At 44.7% G+C, this 25,906-nt stretch overlaps 1 protein-coding gene across 1 annotated transcript in view; it reads right to left on the bottom strand.

The window, feature by feature from the left end:
• Positions 1-8,667, bottom strand: part of KCNJ4 (potassium inwardly rectifying channel subfamily J member 4) — a 208,699-nt gene extending 200,032 nt beyond the window's left edge. Inside the window, exon 1 of the mRNA XM_085600075.1 lies at positions 8,538-8,667. The gene's annotated coding sequence lies outside the window, so the exon portion shown is untranslated. The remainder of the gene's footprint in view (positions 1-8,537) is intronic.
• Positions 8,668-25,906: the final 17,239 nt, after the last annotated feature.

Below are 25,906 nucleotides of genomic sequence, written 5' to 3'. Positions count from 1 at the left end.
GCAATTACAGGGATGGTTGTCTACTTCGAGGCCACCATCCCTATGGTTGTAGCCAATCACAGGGAGTTGCAAATTGCAGCCTGCTTAAAGGATGTTAATTATTGTTCCAAGCTCCCACACAAAGAAGTGACTTCAATTTTCTGAGGGAACTTATAACTCTTTAGTTCGTCGATTTTCAAGGGTAGAGTGCATCCATAGTGAATGATAAATGGTTACTTATGAGGTTCCCTCACCAGAAGCTACATTTTAAGCACACCCTTCTTTTGAAGTCTTCAACTTTTTTGGATCCATTCTTTTGAGTTTTTTGTAGTTTCTGTCCTTAAAATAGCAACAAAAGAGATAAAGTGAAGTGCTGAGTGGTAGGTCAGTTTTGGGCACATGGTTTCTCAGGATATTACAGCATTGGAGAGAGGGCTTTTGGGGTGAGGTTTGGTGGTGCCATTTCCTTTTTCCGAGGGTCTATGGGGTGAAGGACTTGGCGGACCACTACTGCCCACGCCATACTCACACCGGTCCAGTACCCACATAGCCAGTTCCGAAGGAGAAACAAGTTCATCAGGGCAGTCAGGATGGGAGGTGGGACTTGATATACAATTGACCCACTCTACAGAAGCCTAAAACTTGCATAAAAAGACTCCAAAATTAGGTATGCAGACACTGGGGTGCATTGTTCCTGTAAACAGACATTTCGCCATCTGCCCTATAGCACCTCATTAAATAGCGCTGCAGTTGCAGATGGGGAAATGCTTGTCAGCAGGTTGGGAAGGGCAGCGGGGGTATAGGGGGCAACCCTGATAAATAAAAGAAAAACTTCAGTCACCGCGGGGCAAACACCAGTGTTGAGAGTATGTTGGTGTTTGCCATGCAGTGAAATGTCCACAAATCAAAAATCTGAGATAGCCTAAATATTCTGCATGGAATGCAAATATGGTGTGAGAGGTTCTAGCGGTGGAGACAAGTGGCGGCAGTGACCAGACCTCTCTTGTTACGAGAAAAAGCCAACCAAAAGAAGTGAGTCATTTTATGTCTTATTGAAAAAAGCAAACATATATATATATATATATGATTGCTTTTTTCAATAAGACATGAAATGACTCACTTCTTTTGGTCGCTTGTAGTTAGTTGGAATTAGGAACTGGTTTCCATATGAAAACCATTTTTTGTTTTGCCAATAAGTTTGGCGGTGTTTGCAAATCTTGACGAAATTTTCAAAACTAGTATACACCTGAGTTCACTTGGGGTGTGGAACATTTCAGGGAGATTTCGTCAAGCGGGGCTAATACAAAAGGGGGGGCGCAAAACACCTTTTTTCCCATGGAATTTACCATAGGGATTTTGAACACAACTACAGCTCGAACTGCTTGACAGAAGTGCACCAAATTTGGTAGAGAGGTAGCTCTTGGTCCAGAAAAAACCCTTTTTGTTCTTTGGTATAAATTCATTCAGTAGTTGTGGAGTTATTAAAAGAAAAACAAATTTGCATATCTAAGGACGCAAACCCTCCACAGATCCCTTGTGGTAGATCTGCAAATTCATACGCCACTAGCAATGCCCTGATTGGCTGGCCACTACCTGACCCGGGAAATGCAGCTGCCGTTTCAAGTATTGGGAAACCAGTGCCATACATTTTTATTCACAGTGATTAAAAGGGTCAGGGTAGAGGTACACTGACGCCAAAGGAGTGTTAGAGGGGTCTCAGAGGGACACTAATTTATTATTAAAGATAGGCAGAGTCTTGTTGGCAATCCTTTTATCAATGACTTGATTCTAGATGAACACCATTGTGCTCAGTCCATTTAAATTTGTTACTGCACATCTGCACTGGCTCAGATGTTTGAATAAACAAGGAGGAGGACTGTAGGTTGTGATGGATTGTAGCAGTCCTTTCTCCTTGTTTATTCAAACATCTGAGCCAATGGGAATGTACAGTAACAAGTTTAAATGGACTGAGCACAATGGAGTGCATTTGGAATCAACAGGTATTGATAAAGGGATTGCTGAAACGAAATATATATATATATATATATATATATATATATATATATATATATATATATATATATATATATATATATATATTCACTTAAAAAACCATAGGTTTCACACATGTTATAGTTAGCTGGACATTTCACTCGTAAAAAACCAATGAAATTCCCCCGTTATAGTTACTGCAGGCAACTATAACTCACGCGACCGCAATCCTCTGCTGATGACGTCAGATATTACATCACTGTATTTAGACACTTATTTACCCATGTCTTCTTCCATTAATCTTTAGCTATACATATATTACAAATATTTATTTTTCATAAAGACACATATGTCATCAGTGATGTAATATCTGACGTCATCAGCAGAGGATTGTGGTCGCGTGAGTTATAGTTGCCTGCAGTAACTATAACGGGGGAATTTAATTGGTTTTTTACGAGTGAAATGTCCAGCTAACTATAACATGTGTGAAACCTATGGTTTTTTAAGTGAATTTGCAAGGTTTTTTAAATGCTAATTCGTAACTATAACGTGTGTGAAACCTATGGTTTTTTCAGTGAATTTGTACGTTTTTTTAAATGCTAAGTTATGTATTTATAATTTTTTTTTTTTCAGGTTTTTCACCGTGATTTTTATTTTTTTTTAAATCGCGAGGTGCGCTTCACGCACCGTGCGCGCGCTGTGGGCACTCGGTGCGCTTCGCGCACCGAGCACCCACGGTTCGCAGTGTGTGCCGTGCGCGCAGGGTGCGCGCACCTCGCGATTTTTTATTTTTTTTATTTATTTTTTTCTCCCTTGGGGGTCCTTCTGTGACCCCCTGACCAAGGCTAGGGGGTCAGGACCTGTCCACTCTGCCCCCTTTTCACGTTCTCCACCTTTTTTTTTCACCCCCTCAGACTGCGAGAGACAAAATGGCAGGCGACACTTCCTGGTTTCGACCGATTCGAATGTTTACCGACATCTAACAACCAATCAGAATTGCGCACGGCAGGGTGCGCACACAGTGCGCGCACGGTGCACGCGTATAGATATTGATATGCTTTTAAATGCTATTTTCTCAGGAAATACTGAACAGATTTACACCAGACCTGAAAAAGGCACTTCCTTGACCTTATGGCTACCTCTCTGCCAAATTTCAAGTAATTCTGTTCAGCCGTTCGGGCTGTAGCTGTGTCTAAAGGTCCTATGGAAAAATGCATGGGAAAAACGTGTTTTGGGACCCCCCTTTTTTCTCGGCCCCCGCTTGACGAATCACCCCGAGACTTTCAGGGTAGGAGCTGAGCGGAGCGCCCCATTAGTTTTGAAACTTTTGCGAGGATTCGTCAACCGGCGCCAAAGTTATTCAAACTAGAATTTTGAGATTTCCTATGGAAACTAGGTTGTAACTATAACTATCTACTGGCGACCGCCAGTAGATAATATATATATATATACATATATATATATGTATGTATATATATATATATATATATATATATATATATAATGGAAGTAATATGTAACTATAGTATATAAATAGCATAGTGTACTCTGCGTATCTGTATAAATGTTTCATGCCACTGCATTTTTTCCTGTGTACTTTTTTTTAAAAACTAAAGGTACTTTACCAAAATCAGGATATTAGGGGTTAAACTTTTGAAGTGTGATAAATTCACACTGAAGAGACGTTGTGACTGTTAGGAGAGTGATTCCATTTCTAATGTAATTTTTACATGCAAATTGTGAGGCAGTAAAAAATGTTTTTCTCGTGTTCATTTTGCAGTACTTAGGAAATAAACGCGAATTTGACCTTTGCACTGTCGTAATAAACGTGCAATTGCTCGCTGATTAATTCAGTTGCTCTAAATAACGTGCCACATTTATATATAGTGAAATCAATGTGGCCCAATAACACTATATATAGTGCAACTATACTCTTAGGCACATATTAATGCAAAGGTCAAATTCCATATTACCACACAGAACAGTTAAATGTATCTTTTTTTTAATAAGTAACTTTATGCGCACAGTTATGTGTGTTACATGCTAGCCTATTGTTACACACAGACAGCAGCAGTTTCAAAGCCGTTAATTCAGTGTCTTGTGGGCAATCCATATTCCCCAGGAGTTATAGATTACAATTAATTCATTTATTTCAGTTCCTTATGACCTACTGATCAGTCTCTTAATTGGGTGTGGTATCTGAATAATCAGACCACCTCAGGACACTCTCCAGTCTAACCACTTCCGTATTCATTTAGCATGCTGGCTGTGAGTCCTAAGTAAAACCCTAAACATGCTTTGCAATAGCAGCGAATTATGGGCCACACTTTCCGCAAATCAAGAGTACTACTTTTAAGGCCTTTCTTAAAATACTAGTAGAATTTTTTACTTTTCCAAACTATTCCAGGAGTAGAGTTATAATAGAAAATAGGCATCCTGGAAACATTTGGGAGAAATTGGCACTTTCCTCAAGTATTGTGAACAATTCCAACAGTAGATGCAAATCCTATCATTAGGTATTTTTCTACAACAGCACAAATACATAATCTTCACTAAAATCCCACCTACCAAAAAAGAAAGTACAAAAAAATATATATTTTACACAAGTATATGTTTTTTTTTTTACCACTGATATTTTTTACTATGGATTCTTGAACTTGAATCAATAACCAAATCAGCTGTGTGGATATATTTGAGATCTCTTACTAACGCCTTCAATTTAACAAGTTTCAGGTCTCAATCTACGTCCGATAGATTCCTAGCCCCACTACCCTTCTCTTATTTTTTGTTGTACTTTTCGGGAGGGAGGAACTTTCCAACCCTCTATGGGGTGCTCCCACCCCCAGTCCCATGGCGTTGTCCCTTTGCCCACAGCAAACAACAAAAAATGAAATTCTTTAATCTGGCTCGGCAATATATCATTATGTAATGGTAGACCCAGTTAAAAATCTAACTGGGCATAAGATATTTGTGATCATCGAAACAGCGTTTCATGTTCGAGATTCGCACCACTCACACACATTCCAAAGTGAGAATCTCAAATTGGTTCTTGGATCTAGTATACTGAAAGTTCTAGGACTGTTAAGATCTGAGGAAGCTTTTCATGTATGATGACACCTTGGTAATGTCAGGAGGATAGGAGGTGCAGGCCATTGCACTAGCAACTAATGGAAAGTTTATAATGAACAAAGTGATAAGGAGCCGATACAGAAGCATGTTTAAAAGTCAATGCTTGTCAGTTGAGATCAAGCGTACAGTGTTACCTGATCTTGTTATGTTGTATGCGTGCTGGGGAAGAAAGCAGTAAAAAAAAAAGAAATATAAATTAAGAATATTCTAGAATTATTTTTTCAGGCATGCATTGCCTATTTGGATTCTTTAGAATTGTAAACTACACAAAAAATGCTGAACAGATTTACACCAACCAAATTACATCGAGTCACTCCTTCCTACAAAACATACTGTAATTCTGTGTTGGTGTTTGTGCTGTTTACCTGAGCAAAAAATGTTGCTGTAGTTATAATAGGAAAATGCAGAACTATGAGTCTGCCCCTTCAACATTGACCCGCCCACCCCCTACTCCCATGTTCAAACGCCACGCAATGTCGGGAAAAGATTCAGAAGAGGGTAAAAGAATAATTTTGAAACTTTATGCATATTTATTTAATTTGCCAAATTATAGATACCAAGAGAATTTTTTTTCTTAAAGTCCAACGCAACCATACCTGCAGAAGGGGCTTTGATCCTTAATAAATAATAATATTTTTTTTAAATGACTTATTCTATCGCACTTAATACCACACTTATGCTTTCTCTTACTGATAGAATTAATATATTACTGTTAGCCAATGTTATAGTATTCAATTTACCTTTCTTAGAAGAATGGAAGGCCAAGTTGGCCTTGCAGGTTTGAACATGTGACCTTCTTGTCACAGCCGGTATCAGGGACTAATTCTGATAATTTGATGAGCCATCTTGCCAGCATTATATGTTTGCAATTACGACACATTTATTAAGATATGTTTTAGAGTGCTGCTGGTTGCCTTACTGTTATTTCATGGCACTATGTATAATTCTTTGTATAGGATATATAATGGGTAATTGTGTTAAATGGTCCAAAATTGCCATTGATGCTTCTAGTGACTCCATGAACCAGGAGGCCTACTGGTTTGTACACGTCACCAGAACCCCGAGAGAGCAATATAGGACCATATTAGTCATCAGCTACTCAGTACTTTTTATATTGCATGTTTTTTGTCCAATAGTCCGCTTGAAAAAAGGTGTTTTTTCAAACAGGGAAATGTTTATTGAAAAAGGTAAGTGAAATACTGGACTATAATGTTTGGTTGTCTGCAGTAAAAAGAAGGGAGTGGTTAATTATGTAGTTAAGAAGATAGAATTTAAGGATAAAGCACTGTGTACAGTCTTAAAAAACATTCTATCTAAAGGCGGGACAGATTGTTGAAGTGGCCCTCTTTGAAGATGCAGCTAAACAGGGACACCGATTGGACTATGACTGGTTTAGGTTGTGTTTTCCTTTCATGAAAAGATTGTTGATGAAACGATAGACAAAGGTCAAGGTCAATGAATTTGAGTGAATCAGTGGCTGTGATGTTTACCTACCGATTAATTATGGATATAATGTACTTGCCACATAATTGGCAGAAAATGTTTTAGCTCAAATGGGTGGATATTATTGCCAAAAATTGTGCCAAATAATTAGCCTTTTGTTGTTGCATAATTTAGATAGCTATGCAACATAACTTGGCCATCCGTTCGCCACACAATCCTAGTGTTCTTACTAAGGATAAAGCTCTTCAGATTAGTTTGGGGCTGGTATTATTATAGTGAAAGCTGCATTTCACAGGCACCTGTGAAATACTTTACATATGTTATGGTCCCTGTGAAAAATTGGCTTTTAAACTTCTGCATTTTGCGCAATAAAAGCACCTGACCATGTAAAATATATATGTATATGGAGGATACAAAATGGGTTACTGTGTAATATGGTCAAAAATTGCCATGAGGCCGATAGCGGAGTAGTTTGTATATGTCACTAGAACCCCGTGATGGCAATATTGGACCTTCCTGCACAATTACTCTATATGAATATACCTTTTTGCCGCATAATTTAGATAATTCTGCCACATAACCTAAATAACCTGCCACCTAGTGGCCCCTACAATGGCAAAGCTCTGCAGAATGGGTTGGAGACTCATTGTGATAATGGAACCCATATTTCACAGGGAATATGGAATATTTTCAACAGTTCCCTGTGAAATATGAGTTTACATGCTATCACATTTTGTGCCATAAAATCACTAAAACGATATATAGCCATATCTATATATATATATATGTGTGTGTGTGTATATATATATCTATATATATATATACGAATCCGTGCACACACACGCTTAGAGATGTAGGATTTTCACCATTCCATTAAATACACAACTCCTGACTCCCCCTACAGTTCCTCTTCTCAAATCGTGAGAGGGATAAGAGATGATAATGGTAATTCTATTTTTAATACATAAAGATGCTTGCTCTACAGCAAACGCCCCCCACCCCCGATCGCCCTTTGATCTGTCATGAGTCCCTTTCCATCTCTTGCTGTATAGTTGTCGTGGACAACTGCCTGACCCCCCCACCACCCCACGACACCCCGCCCAAACCGCAAATGAAAACTTCAGAATAACAAATTTAGGTGTGGGGGCATAAATATATTCAGTTTATAGTGTAAACCAGGAAAATAATTACATACCTCCACAAAGGGAGTTTTGATAAGAATTCTCGCAGCATGCATTACGACGGAAATAGAGGAAAACTGAGAGGGGTTTGATATGGGGGGCGGGGGGGGGGGGGAGGGGGACGACATGAATGGAGGTCGGTGTAAGAAATATCCCGAGCGATACATACCTGAGATATAGTTTTGGGGAAAACGGGGAGTGGGTGGGGTGACTTAAGTTCCAATATCGGGGTAGGGCAGGTGCAGGGTTGGGGGTTAGGAGGCTATCTTACGCTCCCGCCCTCGGTGTGAGCCGTCCACTCTTAGACGAACAGCTAAGGGGCAGTGAAGGTAGGGCTAAAATAATTTGCCTCGGCCGGGGCTGTTACTTTGCCCAGCCGAGGAGTTGACTTGACTTTGATGGTTACGTCACACCGGGGGCTCTTCTGACCCTAGGAGAGGGAAAGGGGTGGTTTGGAGGAGTTGTGCGGCTTTGTGCCATGAGGTGTTGGTGTTCCAGGAGCAGGTGGGGTTAATTTTTGGTAGTGGGGGGTGTGGTCGCTTTGGCTCGCACCGGGGACATGGGTAGGTTTGTCCGTCTCTGTGAGCGATGCTGCGGGTAAGGAAGAGGGGTAACTCTGGGGGTGGTCCACAGGGAGCAGCCCTCCCGAAGTGGACTGCAGGGGCAGCTGTGGGGTTGCGTATGGTGGGTACAGCCATGCGTTATTACCTGGACTCTAAGGGGGTCTAATCCGCACCCGGTAGTGGAGTTGAGGGGCACCTAGTGGTGAAGGAGAGTTGGGGGGCTCTCGGTGTAGTCGCGGGGAGTTCTTACCCGGACTCCACGGGGGGATCGTCCATCCTTGGGGGAGTTCTTGGGGGCGTCAGAGTCACGAACCCCACGGGCTATTTTTAGGAAGCGAACTGTAGCATCTCCGCTCCGAGCTCTCCGCTCCGCATCTCTCTCTGCTCCTCTCTTCCTCCCTCCCCCTGCGCTTCATCTCTCTGCTCCTCTCCCCCTCCTTCCCGCCCCTATTCCTCTCTGTGGCTCCGTCTCTCTCTGTCCACCTCTCACACTCTCCGTCATCTCCCCCAGCTCGCGCTTGGTAACTTTCTAGCTCGCGCACTCCCTCTCTACCTCCTCATTCCTCCCATCCCTCTATCTTCTTCCCTCTCTTTCTATCCCTCCATCCTTCCCCTTTCTTTTTCCTCTCCATCTCTCTTCCCAGCTCCATCCTTTACTCTTGTATCGCTCACACTTTCTATAGATCCTTTGCCCAAGACCCCATCGTTATGTCTTTACCCTTCTTTCCATGTGTCCCCCTTTCAAAATATAACCCTCTTTCTCCCCTCCCCCAACGTCAATCTCTCCATGGGCCCCTCTTCTTCCTCTCTTTCTATACATTCTTCCTTCCATCTCCCTCATCCCATGGCACAGTATCTTCTCTAATTACCAGTCCTTTTTGTCCCTCTCTTGTCTCTTTTCCGGCTCCATCTTTCCTCCAGTCTTTCTTTCCCTCTTTCTTTCTATTCCTCCCTCATTCCATCGCTCTTTTTCTCCTACTTTATTTGCTCCTCTCCCTCTTTCTACCCATCATTCCTTTTACCTCCTATTTTCTCCCTCGTGCCATCCCCATGGCACACATTCCAGCTTTCCCTCCGTTTCCCCAGCTTTCTGTCATTCTCTGCCACTTCGACTCTTTCTATCTCCATCTCCTCGTTACACTCTTCCTCCTTCTGTCAACCCTTTCCTTCTTTTAACTTCCTTTATTTTTTCTATCCTTCTAACTGGCACCTTCCTCTCCCCCCCCCCCCCACATATTCCCTGTCTCTCCTCTTTTCCTTGGCGCTCTCTCATTTTCCTCCCAATGTTTTTCTTGTTTCCTCCGCCCAAACTTAGTGCCATCTGGTCCTCCCTAACCTTCCCTCCCTCGTTCTCTCGCCTTCTCTTCCTTTATCCTTTCCTCTTTCTTTCTCCTCTCCCTCCACCCGTCTACCCCTTTATTTCACCCTGTTCCACTCTCTCCATCCCCATGCCATCTCTTCCTTTTTCCTCTCTCTCTTCGCACCCATCTATTTGCCCACTTCCTCAACCTGTCCCTTTCTTTGTATTTCACATTTTCTCTTCCATACTCTGGTTTCAAAATCCTAATTAACACTCTCACCAAGCCCCTCTTCGTTCTCCCATCAATATTTGCCTGCATCGCATCGGTCTCATTTCCACGGTTTTACACTGTGCGGTAAATAGTTTACATAGTGATATGTGTTTATGCTATTCCGCCATGCTTCCTCTTTTTGTAACTATTTTCAAATGCACTTTGAGTCACTAAAATGTTGGGTCTAATGTGGGCGCTCTTTAGCAGTGGCGGGGTGTCAAGGCCTGTTTTGTAAAAGATGTCCGCAGTTATGCCGCACGAGCTCCCACGAGCCCAGCAGGTGATGACTCTTCCGGGGTGGGTGCGCCTCTGGCACCCCAGCCCAAGCTTCCTGCTCTCGGGGCTGCACCTGCCACAGTGACTGTCCGCAAACTGGATGACGCCACTCGAACCTGTGGCGATGACAGACGCAGCTGGCAGGATGAGCCTGTTCAGCATAGCGTTGTCTTTTCCGTAGATTGGAGTGTTTCTGAGCTGGTGTTTTACTCCTGTAGAGCTGGCTTGGGAGTGCACGGGGTAGTGTTTTCCTTTGGGTAGATTGGGGTCTGTTCAGGATGGCGTTTTCCTTCCTGTATACTGGGGCGTGACTGGGAGGCTGTTTTAATTCCTGTAGACATGGGCGTGGCTGGGATGCTGTTTTCATTCCTGTAGACTGGGGTGTGACTGGCGTGGTGTCCTTCTGTATGTTGGGGTGTGTCCAGAATTGCGTTTTTTTCTTCTGCAGATTCAGGTGTATCTGGCAGGGTAATATCCTTCCTAGACTATGGTATCTGAGATGCTGTTTTCATTCCTATAGCCAAGGGTGTGTGAGATAGTACTGTTCTCCAGTGTATGTCCAGGAGAATGTTTTCCTCTTGGTAGGTTGGGTGTGTCTGACATGTTATTTTCCTCCTGTAGATTGGGGTGTGTCCAGGATGACGTTTTTTCTTGAGTAGATTCGGGTGTGATTAACATGCTGTTTTCCTTCTGGTATATTGGTGTTTGATAGGGTAATTCCATTCCTGAAGACAGGGGTGTGTCGAAGATAGTACTGTTCTCCAGTAGGTCGGTGTATGTCCAGGAGAATGTTTTCCTCTTGGTAGCTTGGGGTGTGCCTGAGATAATATTGTTCTCCAGCAGATCGGTGTATGTGCAGGAGAATGTTTTCCTCTTAGTAGCTTGGGGTTTGTCTGAGATAATATTGTTCTCCAGCAGGTCGGTGTATGTGCAGGAGAATGTTTTCCTCTTGGTAGCTTGGGGTGTGTCTGAGATAATATTGTTCTCCAGCAGGTCGGTGTATGTGCAGGAGAATGTTTTCCTCTTGGTAGCTTGGGGTGTGTCTGAGATAATATTGTTCTCCAGCAGGTCGGTGTATGTGCAGGAGAATGTTTTCCTCTTGGTAGCTTGGGGTGTGTCTGAGATAATATTGTTCTCCAGCAGGTCGGTGTATGTCCAGGAGAATGTTTTCCTCTTGGTAGCTTGGGGTGTGCTTGACATGTTATTTTCCTCCTGTAGATTGGGGTGTGTAACGATGGAGTTTTCCTCTTAGTAGCCTGGGTGTGGCTGGGATGCTGTTTTCATTCCGGTAGACTAGGGTGTGAGTGCCATGGTGTTTTTCTCCTGTATGTTGGGGTGTGTCCAGGATTGCGTTTTTTCTACTGCAGATTCGGGTGTGCCTGGCAGGGTAATTTCCTTCCTAGACTATGGTACCTGTCATGCTGTTTTCATTCTGTAGCCAATGATGTGTCTGAGATAGTACTGTTCTCCAGCAGGTCGGTGTATGTCCAGGAGAATGTTTTCCTCTTGGTAGATTGGGGTGTGTCTGACATGTTATTTTCCTCCTGAAGATTGGGGTGCGTCCAGGACGACGTTTTTTCTTGTGTAGGTTCGGGTGTGTCTAACATGCGGTTTTCCTTCTGGTATATTGGTGCTTGATAGGGGAATTCCATTTTTGTAGCCTGGGGTGTGACTGAAATAGTACTATTCTCCAGCAGATCGGTGTATGTCCAGGATAATGTTTTCCTCTTGGTAGCTTGGGGTGTCACTGACATGTTATTTTCCTCCTGTAGATTGGGGTGTGTAATGATGGAGTTTTCCTCTTAGTAGACTGGGCGTGGCTGGGATGCTGTTTTCATCCTGGTAGACTGGGGTGTGATTGCCATGGTGTTTTCTCCTGTATGTTGGTTCATGTCCAGGATTTCGTTTTTTCTACTGTAGATTCGGGTGTGCCTGGCAGGGTGATTTCCTCCCTGTAGACTATGGTAGCTGAGATGATGTTTCCATTCTTGTAGTCCAGGGTGTGTCTGAGATAGTATTGTTCTCCAGTAGGTCGGTGTATGCCCAAGGGTTTTTTCCTCTTAGTAGACTGAGACGTATCTGGCATGATGTTTTCCATCCTGTAGACTGGGCTGTGCCAAAGATGGCATCTTTCTCCTGTAATTTGTGTGTGTCTTGGATGGTGTTTTCGACATATTAGATATGCTTGTTTCTTAGATGGAGTTTTCCTTCCTGTACATTAAGGTATATTGGAGTGTGTCTGAAATATTTCCCTTCTGGTAGCTTGGGGCATATCAAGAAGGGTGTTTTTTCCCCTGAATATCAGTGTTCCTAATTTGGTGTTTTTCCTCTTGAATACTGGGAGTGGGAACGTTGTGTTCCTTCTAACAGATTAGTTTTTCTAGCATGGCTTTTTCATTCCTGTAGACTGGGGCTGCATCAGGGATTGTGTTTTTTTTCCATAACTACAGATATCTCTGAGATGATGTTATCCTTCTTTAGATTAGGTTGTGTAGGATGAGTTTTACTTCTGGCAGAATATGCTGTCTGGGATGTTATTTTAATTACTTTGTGTTTGTGGGGTGGTGTTTTCCTTTCTGACTATTGAGGTGCGGCTGGCATGGTGTTAACCTTTCTGTAACTTGGGCTGTATATAAAATGGTATTTTCCATCTGATTGAGTCAGGGATATAATATTTATTCCTGATAGACCGAATTGTGTCTGGCTTGGTGTTTTCCTTTCTGAAGATTAGGGTGTGACAGATACGATGTTTTCCTACATGTAGATTGGGCGGTGTCTGACATTGTATTTTTGTTCTGGGAGATTTGACTGTAGATGGGGTAGGATTTTCCTTCAGGTAGTTTGAAGCATGTCAAGAAAGGTGCTTTCTTTCTTGTAGATTTAGTTCTGTCTGGCATGGCGTTAACCTCTTGTAGATCGGAATGCTTATGGTAAGGGACTTTAATACTTTAGATTGGGTTGTGTGGGGCAGTGTTTGCTTTCTAGCAGAATGTGCAGTGTCTGGCATACCGTTTTCCTTTCTGTAGAGTAAGATGCATCTGGGATGGTGCGAATTAGGCACACCTGACACAGTGTTTTCAGTCCTGGAAATTGCTGTGTATCTGACAGGTTTTCTAAACTGTGGTGTGTCACGGATTATGTATCCCTTACTGTGGTTTATGTTGTATATTTGGGTGGTGTTTTCCTTCTGGTAGATTGGGGTGAGTCTAAGATGCCGTATTCTTTTTGGTACATTGATGGCTGTCTAGGATAATGCTTTCCATTCAATAGTTTGGGGGGTGTCTGGCATGGTGTTATCTTTGGTGTATTTTGAGATGTGCCTGGGTGGTGCTTTCACCCTTCAGCTTGGGCCGTGTCTGGGAGTTTGTTTCTTCTTGTTGAGGATGGCCCACCCACTCGTCGAAACTGGACTGTGCTTGGCATTGCGTTTTCAATCCTGTAGACCGAGATGTGGCTGAATGGTGATTTCAGTCCTGCAGATTGGGGCTTGTCTGGAAAGGCATTTCTCTCCGGTAGATAGGTGTGTATCTGTGATGGTATTTTGTTTACTTTGGGTTGGGGTGTGCATGATGGTGTTTTCCTTCTGGCAGACTGGGGTGTGTCTGGCATGGAATTTCCTTCCTGGAAACTAGAGTTTGTCTGGTAAGGTGCCTGCCTTACTTTAAATTAGATGTCCCTCTTCATATATTGAGGAATGTCTGACGTTTTTTTTCCCCTGTAGACTTGGGTGTGTCTAAATGGTGGTTTCCTTCCGGTAGTCGGGGGCGAGTCTTAGGTGGTATTTTCCCGCTGGCAACCTAAGGCTAGTCAATATTAGTGTATTCTTTCCTGTTGGTTAGGGTGTCTCTATCGTGGTGTTTTCCTTCTTTAGACTGGGTTGTGTGGGACAGTGTTTTCTTTCCAGTAACTAAAGCAGTGTGTAGGGTAGTGGTTTCCTTCTTCCTGTAGACTGAAATGCATATGGGATGAGTTTTTTTTCTTCTGTAAGATTTGAGTGCACCTGGGGTGCTGTTTTCCTTACTTTAAATTGGGTGTGTGTGATGACATTTTCCTTCTGGCAGACGTGTGTCTGGGGTGGAAGTTTTCCTGCAGTTACACTGCGGTGTGGCTAGCATAGTGGTTTTTTTCGTGGAGATTAAGTGGTTCCTGGCATGGTGTTTTCCTTCCAGAAAATTGAAATGTGTCAGAGATATTGTTTTGCTTCCTGTAGATTGGGCTGTGTCTGAAATGTTTTTTTCCTTTTGGAAGTCTGAGGGATGTCAAGAAGGGTATTCTTTCCTGTGGATTAGAATACTCCTAAGGTATTTTTTCCTTCCAAGCTTGTGTGTATGCAGTGGTGTTTTGTAGATGCTTCTGAGATAGCGTTTTTCTTCCTGTACATGGGGTCATTTAGTAAGAGGATTTAGCTGTGGCACATAGGGGTGCATGCGTCTGTCACCAGGTATCCTTCCTATAGATTAAAGTGATCACTAGACGTGTTTTCCTTCCAGTAGACTGAGGTGCGTTGAGGTTTGTGCATTCCTTACTGTAGATTAAAGTGCTTCTTTTGGAAATTTTAACTTCTGGGAGATTGGTATATGCCTTAGATTGTGTTTTCGTTCCAGTACGTTGGTGTTTTTCTAGGATGATGGATGCTTTCCTTCAAATAGATTGGAGTGTATTGGAGATGGTGTTTTCGTTCCTACACCTTGGGAGATGTGTGGTTTGTATTATTTTACTATAGATTGGTTCGGATGTGCCTGGGATTGGGTTTTCCTTTCTTTAGAGTGGGGTGTGTCCAGGATTGTGTTTTCAGTATGTTATGTTATTAGCACTTATAATGTGCACGGCTACTCAAAGAGTGTCCTGGCGCAAGCCAAGTGGGGCAGAAGTGAATGGACCATTATATGAAAAGCAAAGTCTTCAGGCTTTTCCTGAAGAGCTTAGGGTCCTGGATGCTGCGAAGGTCCAGAGGAAGCAAACTCCAGGCTAAAGCTGCCTTGTATGCCAGAGAACTTCCACCAATTCTCTTGAGGCGAAAGCATGAAATAACAGCAAGAAGCTTCGTTCCTGAGCGAAGCTGTCGCGCAGGGACGTAGAACCTGATGCGATTCCTTAGGTAAACTGAACCAAATCCATACAGGGCTGAATGAGCCAAAACAAGGGTTTTACATTTTACTCCTTCAGCCATGGGTTTCCAATGAAGATCGTGCAAGTGTTGCCTTACGCTAGGTCTTACAGGAATATTATAAGAGTCCTTGCTGAAGCGTTCTGGAATACCTGCAGCCTCTTCAAAAGGTAACTTGGCAGGCACATGTACAGGGCATTCGCATAATCAATGCACAAAAGGATTAAGGCATGAGAAACCTTTTCCTTGGCTGCCCTAGGGAGTAGGGGGGAGACATTTTCCGAGTGATTTAAGAGTGCCAAAGCATTGCCCAGCTAGCTTCTTAATCTGTGTAGTAAACAAAAGATTTTCGTTGAACCAAATTCCAAGGTTTTTAGTGGCCAGACCCACAGAATTAGGCATTGGATAGTCTGCCGGCTAAAGCAATTCCCTGAACTGTGCAGGGAAAGTCCCAAACAGAAGGATCTCTGATTTGTCTTCATTGCATTTGAGCTGCATGGAGAGGAGCCCCTGGAAAAAGGCCGTTAGGCATGTTCTGGCACGAGAGGTGGATAGATCAGTTTTTCTCCATGTGAAGAGGAGCTGGGTATCATTAGCATATGCGATGATCTTGGCACCAGGCTCCTCTGTCAGCTGGATCAGCGGGGCGACAATATATTAAAAAGGAGGGGGCTCAGAGTAGACACCTGAGGCACTCCTGTGGTCACACTTTGAGGAGTAGACGAGGAAGGAGGGAGCCAAACTTGCTGCCTTCTGCCCTCTAGGAACGATTTCAGCCAATTCCAGGCAGACCCTGAGATACCAATGTCCGAGAGACGGGCCAGCAACAGAGAGTTAGGCACAGTATCGAATGCTGCAGAGAGGTCCAACAAGATCTTGAATGGCTTTGGAGATTTTGACAAGGGCCGTTTCAGTAATATATGAGGCTTGGAAGCCTGAATGGGCTGGGTGGAGCAGGCCAAAACCTTCAACATAGTTGGCGAGCTGTTTATTAAAAACTTGCTCGCAGACCTTCTCCACGGCAGGAAGGAGAGAGATAGGGCGATAGCTAGCAGGGACAGATGGATCCAAAGAAGGTTTTTTCAAAAGAGGCAAACGTTTGGCCTGTTTCCAAGCTGGAGCAACTGTAGCAGCCTGTAGATACATATTGATAAGACTATTAAACTCTGGGTTCACTGTCTCTGCAACTGAAGCCCACAGCCTGGCCAGGCAGGGGTCAGACTGGGAACCCGATTTTAAGGACTTGAGAACCATCAGGGAGTCAGGCGGAGCAATAGATGAGAAGGCTGTCAGAGATGGTAATGGATGAAAGGTAGATGTCGGCCCTTGTGGACCTGTGTTCCCTACCGTGGAGTTGGTGCCAGTAATAAAATTTGCCTGAAAGAATCTGGATCTTGTCAATAAAGAAACTAGATCATCCAAAAGATTGGAGTGTGTCTAGGATGGTGTTTTTCATCCTGGAGATGGTGGTCTGTGTCTGTGTTGGTGTTTCTCTTCCAGTAGATTGTGGTGTGCCTGGGATGTTGATTTATTCCTGTAGATTGGAGTTTGTGGATTAGTGTAAGTTTCCTTTAGATTGTGGTGTATCTGGGATGCTCTTTTTACTCTTGTAGATTAGGTTTGCAGCAAATGGTGTTTTTCTTGGGAAACAGCATTTACAACGTGGATGGAACCACGTGTTCCGTTACCACACAAGCTTTACCACAGTTGCCTTTACCCCTCTTATGCCTTTACCACGCATATGCGTAAAGGCAGTCAGCACTATAGATTCAGAGAAGATGGGCAGGGAGAATGGAAGGAACAGGAAGAATCGAGCCGTGGCTTGGTGAAAGTAGCTGGGGTTGGGGTAGTTTTTTTGCCTGGGGGCTGGGTTTTAGAGCTCAGGGTTGGGGGGATCATGGTAGTTTTGGGGCTGAGGGCCGGTTTAGGGCTCCGGGGGGGTTAGGTGTTTTTTGGGCTGGGTTCAGGGTAGGTTTTTAGGGCAGGGGGCCAGGTTTTAGGACTCAGGGCGGGGAGTTTGAGTAGTTTTTAGGGCTGGTAGTCGGTTTTAGGGCTCGAGGAGGGGACTGTGGTGAAATCTTTACAATGCATATGCCTTTACCAATCATGCCTTTATGAAGAAATTTGTTGTAAAGGCATGCATGGTAAAGACCGCATTGTTAAGGCATGCAATATAATCACATGGTTGGTACAGTCATACAACCATTTTCCTTCTTCTAGATTGTGCTGTGTCTAGGATGGTGTACTCCTTCTGAAAGATTAGGAGGTGTATGAGGTGGTATTTTCCATTCTGAAATTTGGTGGTGGTTTCTGGGGTGGTGTTTTCCTTCAACTAGATGTGTAGAGGGCGTTTTTTTTCTTTTGATATATTGGTGATTTGAGGATGTAGATGGACTGTGCCTGGAGTGGAGTCTTCATTTTTGTAGACTGGGGTGTCTTTAGAATGGTGGTTTCGTTTTGGTAGATTAGAGTGTGCGTGAGGTAGTATATTCCGTCCTGAAGTTTGAGGAGTGGGGTCTCTGGGTGGTGTTTTATATCCTGCAGTTTGGGATGTGTCTGAAATTGTGCTTTCCTTCAGGTAAGCGTTGGTGGTTTTGAATTTTATCCTGGGATCTTACTGAAGCTGAAGGAAGTTCTTGAACGGACATGTCCACCTACTTACATTCACTTTTTGAGTCATGAGGAGTCCAATTTCAGATATTTTTTAAATGAGTCAGAGTGACACAAACCCCGAACTACCAAAATTAGGATATTAAAGACGTGATGGTGGGAGTTAGACCCAAAGTGGTCCAAGCACGCTAGAGGAACCCCACATGCCCAAACATATTATATCATCCTAGCATGAAAACATCAGAACCTGCCTGAAATTCTCTCAGTCATTTGGTCATATCCTGCGACATGGTTGAATCTGTTGCTGAAACTGTCTTAGAGGTGTTACCCCATGGGTCTTCGAGGTGGACTTGGCTAGCCCTAAAGCTGAAGGTGGAAAGTGATCACAGGGGTAGCCAGTGTAATCCTAAGGATGTTGGGGCAAGGCATATTTTGGGGGATCCTCTGAGGGCTACATTTTTTATGTTATGTCCTGTTTCTTATTAAGTCAAGCCCCTATGAAGTCAAACAATACTAAATTATGTGTTAAACAGTAATAGGGTCACACAAAACAGTAGAAATATGTCTTGACTGGTACCCTAAAAAACATTAAGATGACTTGGTAGAGCGACAAAGTCAGAGGTTTAGAAAGAGAATATACAACACAGATAGTCAAATAGAAACAAGTTCCCCTTTCCCATGGGGCCCTTTGGAAAGGGGGGGCCTGGGCAGTTGCCCACTTAGCCCATGCTTTAAAACATCTCTAGAGGCAGTGACACCTGCAGGAGCAACGAGGTTGCCCACATTGGCTGTGAGAATCCAGTGAGCCTCATGGGATATTTTCCAGTTTTGCAACTGAAGGTGCCCTAGGTTCAAGCAACAACAACACAGGCACTGGCCGATGAGCAGCTCTCTAAAACAGCAGTGGCACAGTAAAGTATGAGACACTGGCGAGGCGCTGTGAAGGGTATTGCAGTGGCTTTCCTTGCTTCTTCTCAGGGGTCCCTGGAGACCAGTGGATCTGCCTGACCTGGCTGGCCACAGTACCTGTTGACCGCAGGGCCGGACTGGCCATAGTGGGCACTGGCCTTTCTCTGGTAGGCCGCCAGGGTGGGGGCTAGTTTTGGACCCCTGGTGTGGCGTTTTTGTAACCGGAGGCTGGTTTTGCAGCATAGCTGCAATATTGGTCCCCTGTCGCAAAAGCAGCTGCAGTGTTTTACACTCCCCCGCAGCCCGCGCGACTCAATTGCTAGGGCTTGTTTGCATTCCTAGTCCGGCCCTGGTTGGCACCTAGGGCCCTGAAAAGACATCTGGGAGGCTGTAATAACATGCTGCCCTTTTGTCACAGCAGCAGTTGGCATGTAGATTTTACACTGATGCCTTGTGGCAGTTGAGGCAGTTGGAAATCTGGCTGGTACATCATCAGAAATGTCAGTATTAGCCCTTTCCACATGTGTATGGCGCAAGCCAGGAAGCAACTTGTCTGGCTGGGCAGAGTGAGGCCCCATTGTACATCGAACGCAAGACCACTCCAAGATCAGGGAGAGCATTCCACTGATGTTGCTATTATTGTGACGTTTCTATCAGTCACAGTTGAAAGAAAAGAAAAAAAAATACCTTCTCGCTGCTTCCTCACCACGTCTCTCGTCCGTAGTCCCTCGCTCGGCCTGAATAGGAAGCTACCAGTCAGCCAATCACAACGGTGCCTTAGCAGCGTTGTGATTGGTCTGAGCGCTGTGGTTTGGCGCTCAGACTCTGACTGGGAGCCTGAGTATGTTCTCCATGCAGGTTGTAATGCAACCTGCATGGTGAACATGTGAAGTGCGCATGACCGTTTGGCTGGCCCGAGAGGGCTGGCCAAACAGTCATTGCGCACTTAGGAGGGTGCTAACACTCCTCCCCTGCCTCGCATGTGAGCAGAGCAGCCCCACAAAACTTCCACAGAAGGACAAAATAAAATGATAATAACGCAAGTTATTACCATTTTATTTTCCCTGTATTTCACTGCTAAAAAGCAGTGGGGCGATGCACCACTGCCTGGAATGCACTTCTCCTGTTGATTACCATTGGTTTTGTCTTTTGTAACTCACATTTTCTGGCTTTCAATTTGCTTGCTTTATTTGCTTTAGGCTCTCCAGGTTCACTTTGTCTCTCCGTTGCCTAAATTGTGTTTACTGTATTCTTCCACAAACTATCTTTCTGTAAACAGACATTTACATCTTGTTCTTATCTTGTGACATTTGCTGTGCATTCAAAGACCGGTCAAATGTCAGGCGAGGTCTTCTGAGGGTGCTTGTTTACTTTTCTTTCTCTGACTTCAAAGTAAGACGATTTATGTAACAATCTTGCTGGGTGCTGGTTTTAATATGGGCTACTCTACTGAACTCACATTTACAACTCTTTAAAGTAGCAGCTTGCAAGGACATGCTCTCCGCGCAGTCTACGCGACACCTACCTGTAAATTATAAATAGGGCTCCCGGTTTTATGGTATTTATTTTTTTGCCATTTCCGTCTGTATTTATCCAAATTTATTTTTGGGGCATTTTTTCTGTATTTATCCACATTTATTTTTGCCACAAGCAAAAGATGACGCTACAGCTAGTATTTTTCCACATTTATTTAAATTGACAATGCACACATGCGCTCGATTGTTATTGGTCAACACTATACATTCATCTGAAGACTTTGCCATTTGTAGAATATCCCAAATATGCTTAAAAGTGCTATGACAAGCCATTTGTCTCAGAGCCTTGCAGTTTCTGTCATCCGCGGGGTGCCACATCCTCTTCCCCAGGGCACACCATACTGCCCCACTGAGAGAAACTCACACTGCCTTCAGCTACAGCCCAATTGTGCCACCTAAACACCTGGAAGCAATTCAATTCAAATTATGCACTAGACTACAGTAATATGCTGCCTGAAAAAAAAGTTACAATATACTGGAAAAAAGCAAACCCTTATAGGGAATACAACTTAATGCTTTTACACTAATTATTCAGAAATTAATGAGTGTTTTTGCTTGAAAAGCAAACGACATGAAACGAAAAGTAGCGCTTCACTGGCAAACTCTGTAAGGTTGCGCTAATGTGTTGAGTGTAAATAAAACTAATCTGGCCCCTTTGCGACCACTCTGTCTTGCTTTATTTAGTTATGTATTTATTGGTTGTAGTTTCGGGGTGGGGGGGCTAATAACATTTTTTTGGGGGGGGGTAATTCTTCCGTAAACTGGCATTTTTTTCCCCTGTCAGCTCGGGACACTTTTCTCTTAGTTCCGCTCAGCATACCAGGCTCGTTATTGCACACGGGAGAGTTTTGGGAGGGCGTGTATTTTAAAGTTCTTGAAAGTTTGCAAGTTTGCAGTCCTTATGGAAATTCGATCTCTCACTGGAACTGAATTGTTAATATTGTTCCCGATCTCTTTGCTTCGACTTCTTGCCACCAGTGTCTGGCGGAGATGGGTCATGTGTTCCTGCTTTGCAAGAATGCTCTGCTAAGACATACATAACGACTGTCTCAGCCTCTGTTTTGCATTAGATTGTGTGTGGTGTGCAGGGCACCTCAGGCCCTCGTTATAAGGTTAGCAGGCTTTCGTGCGGGGATACCTGGGGCCAGACTCTCGGATTCCGGCTGGTGTTCTCCATCACAGCAGGTTGAACATGTCAGTGAATGGTCCAGCGGTGGTCGAGCAATCGGCAGAGTGAAGAGGCAGGTGCTGTAAGAAGGGGCGTAAGAACAACAAAGCCTCATTAACAAGTAATTGGTCTTTCAAAGACCTGTGAAGTACTAGGGTGCGGCTGTGTGTTTGCCCTGGGCTGACACATCTTAACCCTCTAAGGAGGGGGAGACACCAGATAGTTGGGGGTGTGATTTTACTGACGTCAATGAAGACCTCACTCGAGGGGCGAAGCGGAGCTGGGGCATCAACAAAAGCGTTGTTACTGTAGGCTGGTCTGCTGGAGCACGGCAGCTCCGCAAAATGTACTAGTATTTTCCCGTTTTTATATATAAATACAGATAAAGGAAAACTTGTTTTCCGTCTGTATTTATATGTAAAAATCAGTTTAAACGGAAAACCGGGAGCCCTAATTATAAACCAGGGATTATTCGGTCATCTGGCTACACACAGGTCTCTGGTGCACATGCGTTATTCAAACGAGTTATCGCCCATCAATGCTCTTATGTTCTGTGAGACAATAGGGTTAGAGCGGGAAGCACTAAAAGGTTACACTCAATTTGGACTCACAAAGGTGACGTTTCTGACTAAGAAGAGTGTTTCATGTAGTCATCTGTGAGATGTGCCGATAAGTGCAGCAATGACTGAAGTAAAAGCTAGTCCCTAAGCAGCGCTCCCCAGAAAGGTTGGAAAAGTCATTGTCTCACTTCCACCAAAAGGAAATTAAAGTAACTGTTAGCTGGACTAATTACGTAACTCACATTCACCAAACGCGATTGAAATGTATATTCTCTTGAATGTTTGGGAACAAGTGTTAAATGGCATGCATAATGTTAACAAGCATTAAAAATGCAATAGGTCTCGCATTTACAAGAGTTTGAGCTATTAACATTGCAAATGGCAATGCCTTTTATTTTTGTTTTTAAAAGATAAATAAAAGGCATTGTCATTTGCAATGTCAATAGTTCAAACTTGCGTAAATGCGAGACCTATTGCATTGCAAATGCTTGTTTATTTTTAGGAGAGGAAAAGCAAATTTCCCCTTTCCCAGAACCAGCCCAGGATGGTACCTGGTGTGAGCGAATGCTATTTTAGTCCTCTTATTGCCTCTAAACCTTTTTTCAATGTTAGCTCAGAAACCTACATTTCGTAAATGCAATAACTAACGTTTTTGTATTGTGCTTTGTGTTGGCAACCTCGACATTCAAATGGGCCCCGCATAAGAAGCTGAGAAAAAAATGCATAAGTCAGTCTGATTAATATAGTGCGAAAAATATTTCCTGCTAAAAAGAAGTTTCGCCGCATCTCAGCTATTAATCTCTCCCTGTACTCTGGGGCACACAGACTTGCCGCTTCGATTTACTGCTTGGTGTAAACGACTTTAAAATTTCGCCCAGCAGGTCGCCAGCAGCGGGAGAGTGAGGAGTGCTCTCCCCTTCCCTGAGGAACTGTGCCTTCCCCCACACAGTGCCGCCAGAGGGAACTGCGAAGCCGTGTTTTCCCCTGGATCGGGAGTCCTGTTACTACCAAGGAGGCGTCCGAGGCCCTGGTAGCTGCGAAACAGAAGCCGGAGGTTGGGGGGCGGAACGGCCCTCCTTTTTCACATCGACGGTGGGAGTGGTGTTGGCTCCCACGGGGAAGGGGGGGGGGGGAGAGCCTCGGAGCGTGGAGGTGCCCGAGAGAGACACGAACAGCAGAGGCGGTGGCGGAGTTTCAACGCGTCCCGAAGCCCTATTACCGTCTTGTAGTAACCGGGAAGAGGTTTTCTAGTAGTAATCGCACCTGGTCCGAGATTGGTGGTGGCCGGGGCACCTGTGACATTACGGGGGCACACTTTGTTTCTCTACTCCCTGACAACAACAGAGGGGGCCGTTTCACATACTCCTGCAGTAAAAAGATCACGGGGCAAACCTCTACCGGTGACATCGCCTTGGGGCTTGCTTTAAATAGTGACACCATTGTTGAGATTACACGGGGGAGTGATTCTGTGGAAACCATGGATATTGGAGTCTGAACTCGGACAAGACACAATCTGATTATTTAGTGGCTCCTACGATACCTGTCAGGAGATCAGGGTAGATGTGCTCTGCGAGACTCAGGATAAAGATTGTACCCCAGTAATCCAGCCCTCAAAACCTGCCTCGCTTAAGTAATCCATGAAAGGGATTGTATCCCTGGCCCCCAGTACAAGGAACAGTTCTTAGTTGATGTGATTTATGTACTTATTGGAGCCCGCAACTTGCTTCATTCTGCCGCCAGCTGCCTCCCGCTGTCAGAGGGGACTCCAGCCCCCAGTAAACCCCACGCCTAGAACCCAAGCGGATGCCATTACGCCATGACGCATTTGCTCGGCTTTTTCTGCCGGCCTCGCCTGCCAAATGGTTTCTTGTCTTTATGGGGCCATGTGTTTGGCCCCATAAAGATAAGAAACGTTTTGCGACGAACGCAAAGCAGGTGAGGCCGTCTGAATGGGGCGGCTCAGAAAGCCAAGCAAATACGTCACAGACTCCTCTTTTCCAATGGCTGGCCACCGTAATGCTTGTTTATTTTTAGGAGAGGAAAAGCAAATTTCCCCTTTCCCAGAACCAGCCCAGGATGGTACCTGGTGTGAGCAGATGCTACTTTAGTCCTCTTATTGCCTCTAAACCTTTTTTCAATGTTAGCTCAGAAACCTACATTTCGTAAATGCAATAACTAACGTTTTTGTATTGTGCTGTGTGTTGGCAACCTCGACATTCAAATGGGCCCTGCATAAGAAGCTGAGAAAAAAATGCATAAGTCAGTCTGATTAATATAGTGCGAAAAATATTTCCTGCTAAAAAGACGTTTCGCCGCATCTCAGCTATTAATCTCCCCCTGTACTCTGGGGCACACAGACTTGCCGCTTCGATTTACTGCTTGGTGTAAACGACTTTAAAATTTCGCGCAGCGGGAGAGTCAGGAGTGCTCTCCCCTTCCCTGAGGAACTGCGCCTTCCCCCACACAGTGCCGCCAGAGAGAACTGGGAAGCCGTGTTTTCCCCTGGACCGGGAGTCCTGTTACTACCAAGGAGGCGTCCGAGGCCCTGGTAGCTGCGAAGCAGAAGCCGGAGGTTGGGGGGCGGAACGGCCCTCCTTTTTCACGTCGACGGTGGGAGTGGTGTTGGCTCCTGCGGGGAAGGGGGGGGGAGAGAGCCTCGGAGCATGGAGGTGCCCGAGAGAGACACGAACAGCAGAGGCGGTGGCGGAGTTTCAACGCGTCCCGAAGCCCTATTACCGTCTTGTAGTAACCGGGAAGGGGTTTTCTAGTAGTAACCGCACCTGGTCCGAGATTGGTGGCGGCAGGGGCACCTGTGACATTACGGGGGCACACTTTGTTTCTCTACTCCCTGACAACAGCAGAGGGGGCCGTTTCACATACTCCTGCAGTAAAAAGATCACAGGGGCAAACCTCTACCGGTGACATCGCCTTGGGGCTTGCTTTAAATAGTGACACCATTGTTGAGATTACACGGGGGAGTGATTCTGTGGAGACCATGGATATTGGAGTCTGAACTCGGACAAGACACGATTTGATTGTTTAGTGGCTCTTACCATACCTGTCAGGAGATCAGCGTAGATGTGCTCTGCGAGACTCAGGATAAAGATTGTACCCCAGTAATCCAGCCCTCAAAACCTGCCTCGCTTAAGTAATCCATGTAAGGGATTGTATCCATGGCCCCCAGTACAAGGCACAGCTCTTTGTTGATGTGATTTATGTACTTATTGGAGCCCGCAACTTGCTTCATTCTGCCGCTAGCTGCCTCCTGCTGCCAGAGGGGACTCCAGCCCCCAGTAAACACCACGCCTAGAAGCCAAGCGGACGCCATTACGCCATGACGTATTTGCTCGGCTTTTTCTGCCGGCCTCGCCTGCCAAATAGTTTCTTGTCTTTATGGGGCCATGTGTTTGGCCCCATAAAGATAAGAAACGTTTAGGATGAACGCAAAGCAGGCGAGGCCGTCCGAATGGGACGGCTCAGAAAGCCAAGCAAATACGTCACGGACACCTCTTTTCCAATGGCTGGCCACCGTTTAGCATAAATGGCGATGCCAGCCAATGGAAAAGAGGGGCGGGGCTTAATGCCCCTTACAGAAAATACCCACATCTCATTAAATCTTGCCAGCGAGACTGCGCATGTGTGCAGCCTACGCCAGGCGAGACCTAAGAAAAGAACTCTGAGCCAAAGCCATATCCAAACACTCAAAATAATGCTACACAAGAGGATTGTGGGACAGCATGAAAGCCTTTTTTGCCCAGAATCACAGAACTGAGTCTAATGCACAAATGGTGGTTAGAACCAGGGGCGCGACTAGACCCGAACTTCGAGGAAAAGGGGGCGGGGGGACCTATCACTCCCAGCCAGGGCTGGCACTGACACTGGT

Source organism: Triturus cristatus, chromosome 4_2, assembly GCF_964204655.1.
Source record: "Triturus cristatus chromosome 4_2, aTriCri1.1, whole genome shotgun sequence".
Lineage (NCBI taxonomy): Eukaryota > Metazoa > Chordata > Amphibia > Caudata > Salamandridae > Triturus > Triturus cristatus.
This window is presented reverse-complemented; position numbering and strand designations above follow the sequence as displayed.